The sequence below is a fragment of the Oryzias latipes genome, chromosome 13 (genome assembly GCF_002234675.1).
Source record: "Oryzias latipes chromosome 13, ASM223467v1".
NCBI classification, from domain to species: domain Eukaryota; kingdom Metazoa; phylum Chordata; class Actinopteri; order Beloniformes; family Adrianichthyidae; genus Oryzias; species Oryzias latipes.
In genome coordinates, this window is record NC_019871.2 from 31,779,721 (window position 1) to 31,792,920 (window position 13,200).

Below are 13,200 nucleotides of genomic sequence, written 5' to 3' on the forward strand. Positions count from 1 at the left end.
TTCACTTCACAGACGAGTAAAGAGAAGCACACAGTCATGAATGACAAAGATTTGGGAAAATCAGATGTTTAGAATCCACAACAACAAACGTGACGAAGGCCAAGTCTAGAGGAGTGAAAGGTCAGAAAAAACCAAACCGGCAGACGTCTCTGATACAAAGAAAAAGGTTAGAAAAAATAGAAACCCAAAATGTGACACAAAGTGTGACTGTGGTGGATAACAACACAACTGAGCTGGGAGTCCACAATAACCCTCTGTTTTTGGCAAGTGTGTGCGCATGTTTGCATGTGTATTAGCGTGCCGCGGAGGACGGTCCCGTGCCCTGCACAAACACTGCCCTTGTGTTGTCCTTGCACTGCCAGCTTGGCCTCACACAGCCACGCACACAGAAGCGCAAAAGAAGCACAAAATGGGGGCTGTGAGGGAGCCATGCAGTCACATGGTGCTGGTCATATTTGGCTTTGGGGGTGTGGAGCCTTGGGGCAGTTTACTCGCACCTTCAGAGGCTTACACCCACAACCACCAGGGCAATATGCAGTGGTTCGGCAAGTTGTGTTGTTAGTTAAAGAAAAACAGTAGTAGACCCCCCACCCCCAAAAAAAACAAAGACTAGGATCTTTTCAGGCACAGAAACTGAGCAGCCAAACAACAGCAGATGTATGTCGTACACTCTCAAAGACTGCAGACACCAGAAACTCCTTTTCTTTTAGTTTTAATAAAGAAACTTCTAATATTAAGGTCTCTAAATCAAAAAAGAAACTTCAATGTTTGCAAAAGCTAACTCCATGACAGCAGGAAATGAAGCTTCAAAGTCAAATCCTTAAAAGCTTCTTTTGATTAACATTTTTATGACTTATAAAAAGATTAGGTGATTTGTTCAGATTAAACACTTCTATACAAGACCTAATGTCACAAAAACCTTCAAAAGGACCAGGTTTGATCAGTTCGCAGTAACTTCCTTGTTTTGTCCCTTCAAAAACCAATTTGAATGGTCAAAGTCCAGAGATCTTAGCTCCACCTTCCTTTGCCCGAGTCTCCAGATATCATGGAAGAAACACAAACTGACTGCAGGTGGTTTGGGAAGATCTTCCTGTTTTTTATTTAAGCTGAAAGCTCCAACAGCTGTGCCATTGGGATGACATAAGGCTTAGTTTTTGTTCCGTTGGACACAGTTCTTTTCTAAATCCAGTATGTGCATGTGCGCGTGTGTGTGTTGTTTTCGGAAACTCTGACAAAGAGGAAACAATGAGCAGATGAAGAAATATGTTGTGGAGTTTAACAGCCAGTCGATGCTCACAGCATCCAAACAGGTTTTACTACGGTCTTGTTTGGTGCTTTCCTCTTCAGATGAGCTGTTCCAGGTGCCATTTGTCGCTCAGTCGGATACGGCTGGGAGGAAGTTGATACAAGTTTGTCTTGCTGGTAATATTCTTGGCTGTGAAGTTGGCTTAGTCAACGGGGATTTTGTGTAACTTCCTCAGTCAGCTGACGCAAATGATGAATCTAACTGTACGATAAAGTTGAACTGACGTTACTGGACTTTGCTATTCTTTTCAATTTTAAAATTTATTTTTGTCTTTAGTCTTTTAGACTTTATTATTTTATTAGCAAAATAACTTTTAAGATATTTACTTTAAAGTATTGGCTCACCTGCCTTGACCCACATGTGAACTGAAGTTCCGTCCCATTGTTAACCCACACAGTTCAATATGAGCCGGGTCCACCGTTTGCAGCGATTACAGCTCAACTCTTCCAGAAAGGCTGTCCACGAGGTTGAGGAGAGTTTCTAGGACCCTTCTTCCAGAAGGTCATTGGTGAGGTCACTCACTGATGTTGGAGGAGAAGGCCTGGCTCTCAGTCTCTGCTCTAATTCATCTCAAAGGTGTTCTATGGGGTTCAGGTCAGGACTCTGTGGAGGCCAGTCCAGTTCATCACTCCAGACTCTGTCCTCCATGTCTTCATGGACCTTGCTTTGGTCACTGGTGCACAGTCATGTTGGAAGAGGAAGGACCCGCTCCAAACTGTTCCTACAAGGTTGGGAGCATAGAATAGTCCAAAATGTTTTGGTATCCTGAACCATTCAGAGTTCCTTTCACTGGAACTAAGGGGCCAAGTCCTGAAAAACAAGCCCACACCATAATTCCTCCTCCACCAAATCTCACAGTCGGCACAATGCCGTCCAAAATGTACCGCTGTCCTGGCAACCTCCAAACCCAGACTCGTCCATCAGATTGTCAGATGAAATAGTGTGATTTATCTCTCCAGAGAAGGCGTCTCCACTGCTCTAGAGTCCAGTGGCGGCGTGCTTTACACCACTGCATCAAAGCACTTGGTGATGTGTGTCTTGGATGCAGCATCTCGGCCATGGAAACCCGTTCCATGAAGCTCTCTGCATGCTGGACTTGGGCTAATCTGAAGGTCACATGACGTCTGGAGCTCTGCAGCAACTGACTGAGCAGGAAGTCGGGGACCTCTTTGTGCTTCAGCATCCAATGACCCCTCTCCATCAGGTTACGTGGTCTACCACTTGGAGTCTGAGTTGCTGTTGTTCCCAAACTCTTCCATTTAGTTCTGATAGAGCTGACAGCTGACTGTGGAAGATTTAGGAGAGAGGACATTTCACCACTAGATCTGCTGCACAGGTGGCGTCCTCTGACAGTTCCACGCTGGAACTCACTGAGAGCAGCCCATTCTTTCACAAATGTTTGTAAAAACAGTCTGCATGCCTGAGGGCTTTAATTGATACATCTGTGGCCATTAGCACACCTGATTCTAATCATTTGGATGGGAGAGCCAGTACTTTTAGTAATATGGTGCATTTCCATTCAAACGCTCAATTCATGAGATTAACCTCCAGGAAAAAAAGTGTTTCCAAAAACCTGACAACTGTAGTGCAAGGCTACTTTAGTGCAGAGCAGCATAAACAAATTACCAGAGAAAGCAGCTTTAAGTCACGAGCATGAGAACTGCTACAGATTCTTCAAACGCAGAAAATCTGAAAATACATGTCTAAACAATGACTTGGCTGTCAGACAAAGCTTCTGTAGGACTGCAACCTCGACATGAATCAAAAAGCAGAAGAAAGAATAAAAATAAAACTGACGAAAATAACCTGGAGCAGCTGCGTCTGTAGCTGAGATGGCTCATTCACACTTGAACACACGCAGCAGATTTTTCACTAATGGTATCACAGCATCTTCCAGTGCTGCCGTTTATTCCCTGTATGGACAAAGAGACTCAGACTGACACAGAGAGACACACTGAAACCAGCAAGAAGAAATTCACCACCTCAGTTCATGTAAGTAACTAGTGTGCTCAGAAAATTGGGAAACAATGAAAAGAAAAAGATGGCATCCATCTTTTCAGATTTTAAATTCATTCATCAGTTTAACATCTGATTAAAGGCACAATGCTCTGCCAAGTTTTAGCTGGGCTAAAAAGCACACAAACCAAAAGCTAAATCCACAACAGGCAACAACCGCACAGATATGTACATTTTCTTTCTGTGAACATGAAGTATAACCAGACCGTGAAGTGACCGTCTTTGCTCTTGACTAAAGCTATTGAACTGCAGCAGTAAGTGTTCTATTGTCCAGATAAAAACACAGACTCGTCTCATTTTAAGGACTGATACCTGTGAGCACTAGGAGGATAATACCAGCCAAACACCCTCTCAAGAATGAGCTCATGGGTAGGGTTTCCTAGGATTGTGTTAGTGAAAGCATTATGACAGACTGCTGTAAGTTAATGTTCACAAGAAAAGAGAACGCCCAAGGTCACTTTTGAGGGGGGAAAATAAAAGGAATGTCACTTTCATTTTGGTTTTCTTATAAAAGCAGTCCTTTATTGCCCCTTCAGTTGCCTTGGCCCGGTTGGGATAATGCTCTAGCATTGAAGGAGAGAGGAAAACATAAATAGCATACCTAATTGGATCAAGCTATTTTTCCACATCTGAGTGGGAGTGAAGAAAGGGGAAGAGCGGAGTGCAGGTGGGAGGCATGTGTACTGATTATTGTTCATTATTGGCCACCTGCACTGCCTGAGAATACAACGTGTGGTTATTTCCCATTGTCCATCCCCATCAGCTAGGGGGTGGGGGGGGTTGTGTGTAGGTCTGGGGAGGGGGCTCTATTTTCATTTCTGTGCTCTTTTTTATACTATTTATTTTTGTTATAATATAAAGCACTTTGTGTTGTGTTTTATAGGAAAGCACTATATAAATAAAGTTTGATTTGATTTGATTTGACATTATGCTGAGAGCAAAGCTGATGCTTTTGTTTGTTAGAAACAGGCTCAAGGAAAATATGAAAACCTACTTAGATTATTTTAATTTGAAGATAACATAAGGGGGGGGGGTAAATATAACACAAGATTATTATTTAAAATATCTTTTAAATACCTACTTGTTAGGGAGAAGTTTTTGAAATGACGTGGCGTACTTAGGTTTTAGTGCTCTGCAGCTTACAGTGCTAAATGTTAGCTTGGTCAATGCAGTGTTCACTTTTCTAAATGGAATCCATGATTATCCTTTCATCATCTTTAGCCCCAGTGTTTACATTCTTTCCACTACCGTAACTCTTCAATGCCGATACACAACACTACGCAGCAGCAAATGCAATCCGCGTGAATCAGCCGATTCTGTCGCGGAGAGGAGGAGCTTTGTGCCAAAATGGAACACTTTGCATAATTAATGTGTCACATAGCGATGCAAAGCCAATTTACGTTGATCGCGTTAACGGTCAAAGAGGTAGAGTGTGTCAAGGAGCAGATGTTATTTAGGTGACACCGGAAGCATCTCTGGGGTTACAGGTTTAAAATCAAACGCGGCTACAGTTTGTCGATGGCCCAACTTAAATCTTCAGTAGAATAAGGCTTTTTTTTTTTGACACAATGGTCTTTCCAGGCATGTAAAAAACTACATAAAAAGGTAAATAAACTGACATGAAGTTAAAGTCTGTGACCGGCATTGATTGTCAATATGGTCAAATGACAACAAGATCAAAGTGACTTAAGTCTGCTCCTAGTATTCTTATTTAACACGATTTGTATGTCTTAATGGTACAACAAATGTAGTGTCACATCTAAAACATCAAAGAGGTTTTCTTCTTTAAATGAAGATTTATAGTGCGAAAGAAACTGATATAGAGACACTAACTACAGGGTAGGACTTCACCCAACAAAATGAAAATTAGTTCACCGTTAATTAATACAATTCTGTTTTTGACCTTGTGCTCATGGGTCTAAATGGTAGTTAAAAAAAATGCACACAACGTTTGTGTGACGCACACCTTCGTCAGCAGTTGTGCCCATCTTATATTTAGTCTTTCTCTCCACTATTGTTTACCAGGTATAAACAATGGGGATTACACCAAAAACGCTTTGATGTAGTCTGGTGGTCACTTATAAAGGCCTTTTTTAAAATCCAGTTAAGATCATTTAGCCTTATTGAAATAATGGCGTCTGAATTGGACTTTAACAACTTTTATTGCTTTTTGTGTGGCTCCTTGAGAAACCATTGGTGGAGAACAGTCTATTTAAAACAGATTAAATTGAGTTGAAATGAGGTCATCAAAATCCATGAGGTGTCGACTGGAATGCTGCAACACTTAGGTCTGATTCAAAAGTAAAGTATGTTGGTTTTCCCAGAATCCCCGCCTGTCAGCATGATGTCCACCCTCCCTACTGCCAGCAGAGTCCAAGCTAATTACTCAAAAACTTTCACACACACTCGCACAACAGGATCACAGGTAAAACAGGTCAAATGATTGCAAGAAACGGCGAGCACAAACACATGGAGGTTTACCTGCTGTTCCCCAAAGCTTCTTATTTCCAGTTTCGCTGCTCCTCATAAGGGCCACGCAAGAAGCATCTGGGACACTGCATCTGATGGAGGACAAACCACATCCACGAGTGACTCTACAGATCACACAAAACAATTCAAAGGTTTCCAGAACATGTTCTCTTACAACAGAATAGTGCAGGATTAAATGCTAGTCTATAACAGCGAGAAGAAAAGAACAAGGGGACTTCTGTGAAGGAGGAAATGCGAGCTGAACTCAAAAATGCACACCTGATTAGCAGCAGCCCACCACTGGTGATAAGAGCACAGAATTTTAGAAGACCATTTTATCTCTTCTTCCTGAAACTATTTTCAGGAACACGTCATCTTTCATCCCAAACAAGACTGCACAGAAGAAACTTCTGCAAGTCAAGTTTGTGTTTTCAAACTTTTAAATAAACAGAACACGTTTATTTGTCCGCAGATGGTCGTAGATACCAAAGAAAAAAAGACTTACAATTGGATTTGTGAAAGGATACAAAGTGATTAAAAATATTTGAAAAAGATGATAAACTGGTAAACAAGGTGGAAGTCACATCTAAAAGGCCCTAAAGCAGACTGAATTATGTGAAAGTTGTTTTTTGGGAAATCAGAAGAACCATACTTTTGTAAGTACGGTACATGATTAACTGTTTTTTGTTTAACATTTCATGAATTACCTCATTTAAGATTCAACCATGAGAAGTATTATCGTGTTACTAGTGTGTGACTTGATGGCGAGGACATTTTTCTAAAGATACAAGATCCTCTGACTGCTGCCTCAAGGCTAATTTCAAAGTAAAAGACTTTAAACCAGGTTTCTAGGAAAATCCCAGGAATGTTGGAGTCAAACATTCCCCCAGTGTGGAATTTTTTAATGGGCTCTTCTCATTTGTCTTAATTGTGTTATGCGTCTTTTTATACTTATTCCTTGAGGCCCCAAAAATACATTACAAAGTTCCATCTTTAAAGGTGCCCTAGTGATTTTTGATGACTTCTGGTGACTTTTTTCAGAGCAGGAGCCAAAGTTTTCTTTTTTAATGTTTTCTATTATTGCAGATGAGACTTTTGTGGCAGGGAAGATATTTGTGAGGCCATGCCCCCAAAAGACAGGTAGGGGTGTTGCATCAACATGTGTGGAGAAGAGGAAGAGACAAATTGAGAAATGAGGGTTATAAAAATGTCTACAAATGTTCTCGTGGATCACATCAAAGTTAGGCTCCGCCCCAAAGCAAACTATTAATGAGACTGAAGTAAATCTTAAAGATGTTGCTGCAATGCTTTCCACACGCAAAGCTCTTCCACAGACATGTATATAATAGATGTAAAATCTCTGACATCACCAAAATGATTCTGAACTGCAAAAATCCTGAAGTGCGGCAGGCTCCGCCCACCTCAAGAACAGAGTAAGATGATAGCTCTGTTTTTACCCCCCAAGTCCAGTCAAATTAACGCGCCGCTATCAAAACAGTTGAACACAGTTGTCATGAATCTAAAAATTAAGCAATCTTAACCTGGGAATCAACTGAGTATCAGAACTTTTTATTGCCAGTGGTCATCTGAGGAAGTGCAACATTTGTTCCTTCTGGTTGGATTAAATGCAAAAATTGAAGGGGGGGGTCTTTGTCCTGGTAACTTTTTTTTTTTTTAAATCTCCGTTTTCAATGCACTTTTGCTCGCTGCTACTAATGGAATGGCTCTAGAGCCGACAAACACTCATCTCCAGACCTGGGTTTGGGCTTTCTGCTAAACAACAGGGCAGCTGATATAGCGTTCACCATCACATCGAGTAGCTGGCTCTCCGGGCTTCATAAAGCAACAGAAGTGGAGATGAAGACAATGCCTCGGGCACAAAAGTGGTGAGTAGGTTGGTTTAATATAATCCACATAAAACCTCTCCTAATGTAGAGAGAAAAATGGTAATAATTGTGCAATTCAGATCTAGTGCTGTGCATTACCTTCCATTCAACTCTAGGCAGATTCCTTCCACTTACCTACCGGCTCCCGAGGTTACTGGAAATCTTTAATGGACCATGAATTAGAATGAGAATACCTTCATTATTCCTGTAATGGGGAAATTGCCTTGCTGGAACAGATACAGAAAAAAACTACCGCCACTTAGAAATGCCAAAGATTCACTTCCTGAAGAGGCTATGACAAAATACCTACCAATGAATGCCAACCAGTGGAGAACTAGTAACAATCGTATGAAGAGGATAAAGTAAATATAAAAAATTAATGATTCCGGAGAGGGTTTTAAGCCCCTCTGATGCTGATTTATAGGTTTATTTAACAAGACACTTCAAATAAATTAGAAATCGATTAATTGTTCACAGCAAGCAAAAGTTGAAGCTAAATGAAAACTAATAAAGCAATTCAGATAGACGGCTGAAGAAGGATGCGATCCACGTTTTGAACTATATGAACTAGAGTTCCCATGGCAGAGCATTGGAGCAGTTAAATGGAGCATCACCCCCCTGCATCTCAGAGCTACTATGAAACCAAGATGGGAACTAAGTGATATGGAAAACAAACGCACTACAGACGGAAACCTACACGGGGATGACACACCAAACACACAGTCCGCCTGAGTCCAGTAAACTTCCTGTTTTTCTCCAGTGGTTGGGATGCACTATCTGCCACATCAGGGTGTAACAGATAGGTTTAGTAGAGCAACTATGGCAAAAGTGTGCGACTCAACGATATTTTATGGACAAGCGCAAGAGAATTTCCACTAAAGACTGAAGAATGTTTTCAAAGCAAAGGCTATATTTGTACAGAATATGGTCCTAAAATATTCTCCACACACCATCAAAGCAGAGAAACGCAGAGAGACCAGTTCCAGGAAGCGTGCTATTTAACACTGATAAAATCTCAGCCCACAAACACTTAATGTTTAACCCATCAACTTGACTTCACTCAAAGTATCACATGATACACTGGAAACACAAATGTGTATGGGAGAAAAGAACAGAAAAGTCCTTAACACAAAGGATTCAGTATGAAGGGGCTTGGAGACGACATTTCTGCTGGAGGCCACGTCCAAACTTTGTTGTGCATGTGTTCTTGGGGAAGAACTTCTAAAATGTCAGTGGTAACATCTTCTATCACAGAAAGAAATGATTTAGTTTATAATTCAGGATTTTTGAGGTTCCCCTTTTGGAAGAAGACTGTATATCAGTCTTTAGAGCAGCAGGAGTTGGTCAGAATTTCCCCTCCGAGTTGTGGGCGGGACTGTTGGCGCTAAGAGCTTGGAGTACGGAGCATGTGGCCCGCCCAGCATCTTTTCTACAAAACAATTTAAATAAATGATCAAAAAGCAATTTTGAGCTTGTTTAATTAACATACGTCATCCATCATCAGATAAATGCCACAAAAGCACCTTAAAAACTCTAAAAGCATGATTTCCATCTGAGTGGGTCTTTAAAGTTTCTATTTCCTGACCTGTTGCAACACTCCGGTCACAAAAATAACAGTCATGGGAAAAGTCTTCAGCAAAACGGGGTAAAGGAAATGCAATTACACAACCAACCATGAGTCCTGAATGTTGATTGCCATCACTCCTAAAAGCTGCATGTAGCGTATACATCTTTTTTTTTTTTTTTTTTTTATAATAATGGCATAGATTGTAATCACACAAACATAATCAATGACTGAAAAAAATAGTAGGGAACCCTTAATTTTTTCTACAAGATTCGCTTTAACCTCTGGCATAAAGGTAAGTTGTCTCTGTACTTTAATGACGTGACCTCTAACCTTAAATGCTTTGTGTGTATATATTTTTAGTTCACACATACACTCCAACAACTGAGCTTTCTATGAATGCAGCACTGTAGACCCCTCTTACTTCACAATCAACTCAAAAATATTCACATGCTTCAAAATATGAAATATTACCACACACCCAAAAGGCTGATCTAGTACTAATCTAGCGCATTTACAAAGACAGTGAAAAAAAACCATGAATAAATGAGGAAGACAAAAACACAAACTGAGTGTTTTTGGAAAGGCTTTCACATTGACTTTTAGCTCATAGAAAGATTTGCATTAGTGTCTAAATATAAACACATTGCCAAGGAAAGTGCTCACAAATGCTAAATGTTAGAGATAACCCACATTTAAGGCAGTTCCTGAACATGTCTCACCTTCATTTCCATTGCTGCAAACACACAAACCACAGGAGATAAAATGAAAAAAACGAGAGAAAAGCGACATTGAAGGGAAACACTAAGATGTTTCTGACAAAGTAGAGTTTGATTGATCTTAATAAAGCCTCCATTCCATCCAGCCATCCTCTTAACCCACCTATATCCTGGTTGGGGTCACAGGGTTGCTAGAGCTAGCCCTGGCCACAGTAGGGTGAAAGCGGCGTACACCCTGGACAGGTCGCCAGTCTGTTGCAGTGCACACAATCAGTCCCACACTCACACCTAGGGACACTTTCGAGTGACCAATTAACCTATGAAGCATGTTTTTGGACCGTGGGAGGATGCCGGAGCGCTCAGAGAAAACCCATGCATGCACGGGGAGAACATGCAAACTCCACTCAGAAAGGTTCCAGCTGGGATTTGAACCAGGGCCTTCTCACTGTGACGTGAAGGCGCTAACCACTGTTCCCCTTTTCCTATGATAGATTTAATAGAATTCAGTTATTTTCAAAAAGCAAATGAGGAAATTAGCACCAGCAGCAACTGGCTAAAGACAGATGGAGGAGAACTAGTTGAGTCAAACGAAAACCAGAAATGTAAGGAAAACGTTCACTTGGTTATGGAACTGAAACGGTGAAACAACCAAGACTATTGATAAGTTATTTTTCTGAGGTAGCAGCAACATTGGTAGCTCTCAGCATAATGCAGAGTATGTACACAACTACACTGAGAAAACAAACTACAAGAGAATGAAGTGACAGAAGATTTGCTCATCTACTTGCTGCTGTCTCGATTCTGACTCAAACACCACAGTAAAGGTCTTACTTTGATATGACTTCTCCCCACAGTATAACCACACACACCCTTTCCCTTCCTCCACCCATCCACTGCTTCAGGAATGTAAGGAATGCTCAATCCCTAAAACGACTGCCAGCTTCATCACCAGCCAAGACTTTTACAGCCACTGCCTTCCAAATACACACTGCTCATCTAAAGACATAGACCATCCATGGCCATCATTTAACACTCACATTTGGACTGATTTCCCCCTTAAGACGATGACAGCCCCTAACCCACACAGAGCCAAAGCCAGTGGCCTGGTGGATAAGGCTTTAGCCTGGGCTAGATTATGGGTAAGAATCCACCGTGGGACCATTCCAAAGATTCTTAAAAACAGGACCTAGTGCCTCCATGCTCGTCACTTTGCATCAAGACTTGGATTTAAACCATCAAATGACCTTGTAGCATGGCTGACTCAGGTGGGGAACAAATGGTGGCACTTAAACTTCAGTGTCTCTTTCCCAGAAATAACGGGGTTTTATTTTTATTTCAGAGCGTTGATGGCTCTAGAAAACCCAAATCACATAGAGGGCACTCCTGTGTCATAATGCACTTTATCCTTTGTTGGCTGCCATAATAAAACAGGCCCTTCACATACATGCTGAATGTAATATCAGGAGGTTAAATAAAAAACAAAGTGCTCAAAAAGATAATGTTGTATTGTTTGGACATCACAAGAATGACCTACAGCACCCTAGATAAAGGAGCTTCAAACACTTCATGCATCCACATGCGGTCAACATGCCCTAACAATTGCCCAGGCTTCATCACTGCAGGTGAAAAGACGACTGTCTGGCCATTCCTAGAAACAATACACAACTGCTCGTTAGCACAGTGGGATGTTGATGACCATCCATCACACAAAAAAACTCCCCCGTAGAAGACTTCTGTTGTCAACCAAATTAGGAGTTTCATGTAATCAGTTTTGATAAGAGTATCTTGTGTCTGCATCAAACTTCATCAAACCTCGATTGAATCACTGATGGTTGGCTGGTGAGAGTGAAAAAGGTTAGTGTGAGCATACTGATGCTTCTGTCTGAAGCTGTAAATCAGTTACGTCCCGTCTGCCGGCAGAGCAAAGGTCCAGCCCGGCATACTGTAGCGGAATGTTCAAATGACAACCCATGGCCCTGAAAATGTCAAAATAACGTTCATAGGGGAAAAGAAAGACAAGTTACAAACGAGAGAACAAATGAAAGTGTAGGATCTACAAGACTTTCTAAACTTTTTTTCAGACCCATTTACATGAAAGTGTGTTTTTAACTCTTGTGTCATTCTTCTCATGATGGAGCATGGAAGAAAATTCAGTTAAAAATGCATCCAGGGGCAGCCAGGATTGCTCTGCACCAACGGTCTGGCCCATTTCTCAGAGCCAAATTTCAGATAAACTCCAGCCACTGAAGAATCTATGTCCTAGAAAACAACAGTTTCTTGATTTGGTCTAAAACCAGCATATTCATAATTAAAAGACCACTGGGAACGCTTTAAAAATAGTTTAAAAGATGTTCAGAGGGGGACTTTAAAGCTCTAAAAAAAGCCTTTATAATTGCTAATTTTGCATGACTATTGGTATAGATGGGGGCCATGCTACAGGCTATAACAGAATTTGACTTGAATTTAATGTTTTTCCCAACTCCTCAACAGATGCTATCAAGTGATTTTTCTTTTACTAGTTTTACCTGAAATCCAACTCAGTGTCAATTTAGCCTTCACTTAACAGGAATATACTTAAGAATCATTACAAAAGTATTAATGCTCAAATGTTCAGCAGATTCAACTCTACAGAAAGTACAAAGAAGTACAAGGAAGTAAAGTGATCCAGAAGAATAAAGGTTTGGTTGCATTTTCTTTCCACAGTTGCCATCAGAGATACACATTTTCCTGTAAATGTTTATATTGTGTTTTTCTTAATAGAAGTACATTTGAAATGTGTCAATCAAAGCCCTGCGAGTTCTGCCGCACTTCTGCAATAACGGTCGGTGTGCAAAGACACACTCCAACAACAATCATCTTACTAGTGACTTTTAGCGAGGTATTACGCCGACTGTAATACTGTGCAAATTTACTTAAACATATTTAGAACATTTGGAAAAATATTGTTTCAGAAAATACAACAAAGTTCTACAAACATTTGTTAATGTTAAAAAAAGTGATGATACTTTACATCCACAACTTTGACAATAAAGCATCAAATGTGTGTAAAATGTGAGCTCAGACAGTTAGGCGGGCACTTCAGATTTAAAGGATAAAATTAATCCGTGTCTAAGTGGAATTTCTTGTCATTTTTGGTCTACAAGAAACTTCAAAATCCTGATTAATGTTTTTCCGCCTTTAAAAAAGGATTTTTTTCAGATATGTCTTTAACAGACAGACAGCATGGCGAATTCTTGTACA

The 13,200-nt window shown here is 40.7% G+C and overlaps 1 protein-coding gene across 1 annotated transcript in view; it reads right to left on the bottom strand.

The window, feature by feature from the left end:
* Positions 1-13,200, bottom strand: part of pik3cb (phosphatidylinositol-4,5-bisphosphate 3-kinase catalytic subunit beta) — a 66,352-nt gene that overhangs the window by 43,168 nt on the left and 9,984 nt on the right. The window contains exon 2 of the mRNA XM_011483050.3: positions 5,804-5,883. The gene's annotated coding sequence lies outside the window, so the exon portion shown is untranslated. The remainder of the gene's footprint in view (positions 1-5,803; positions 5,884-13,200) is intronic.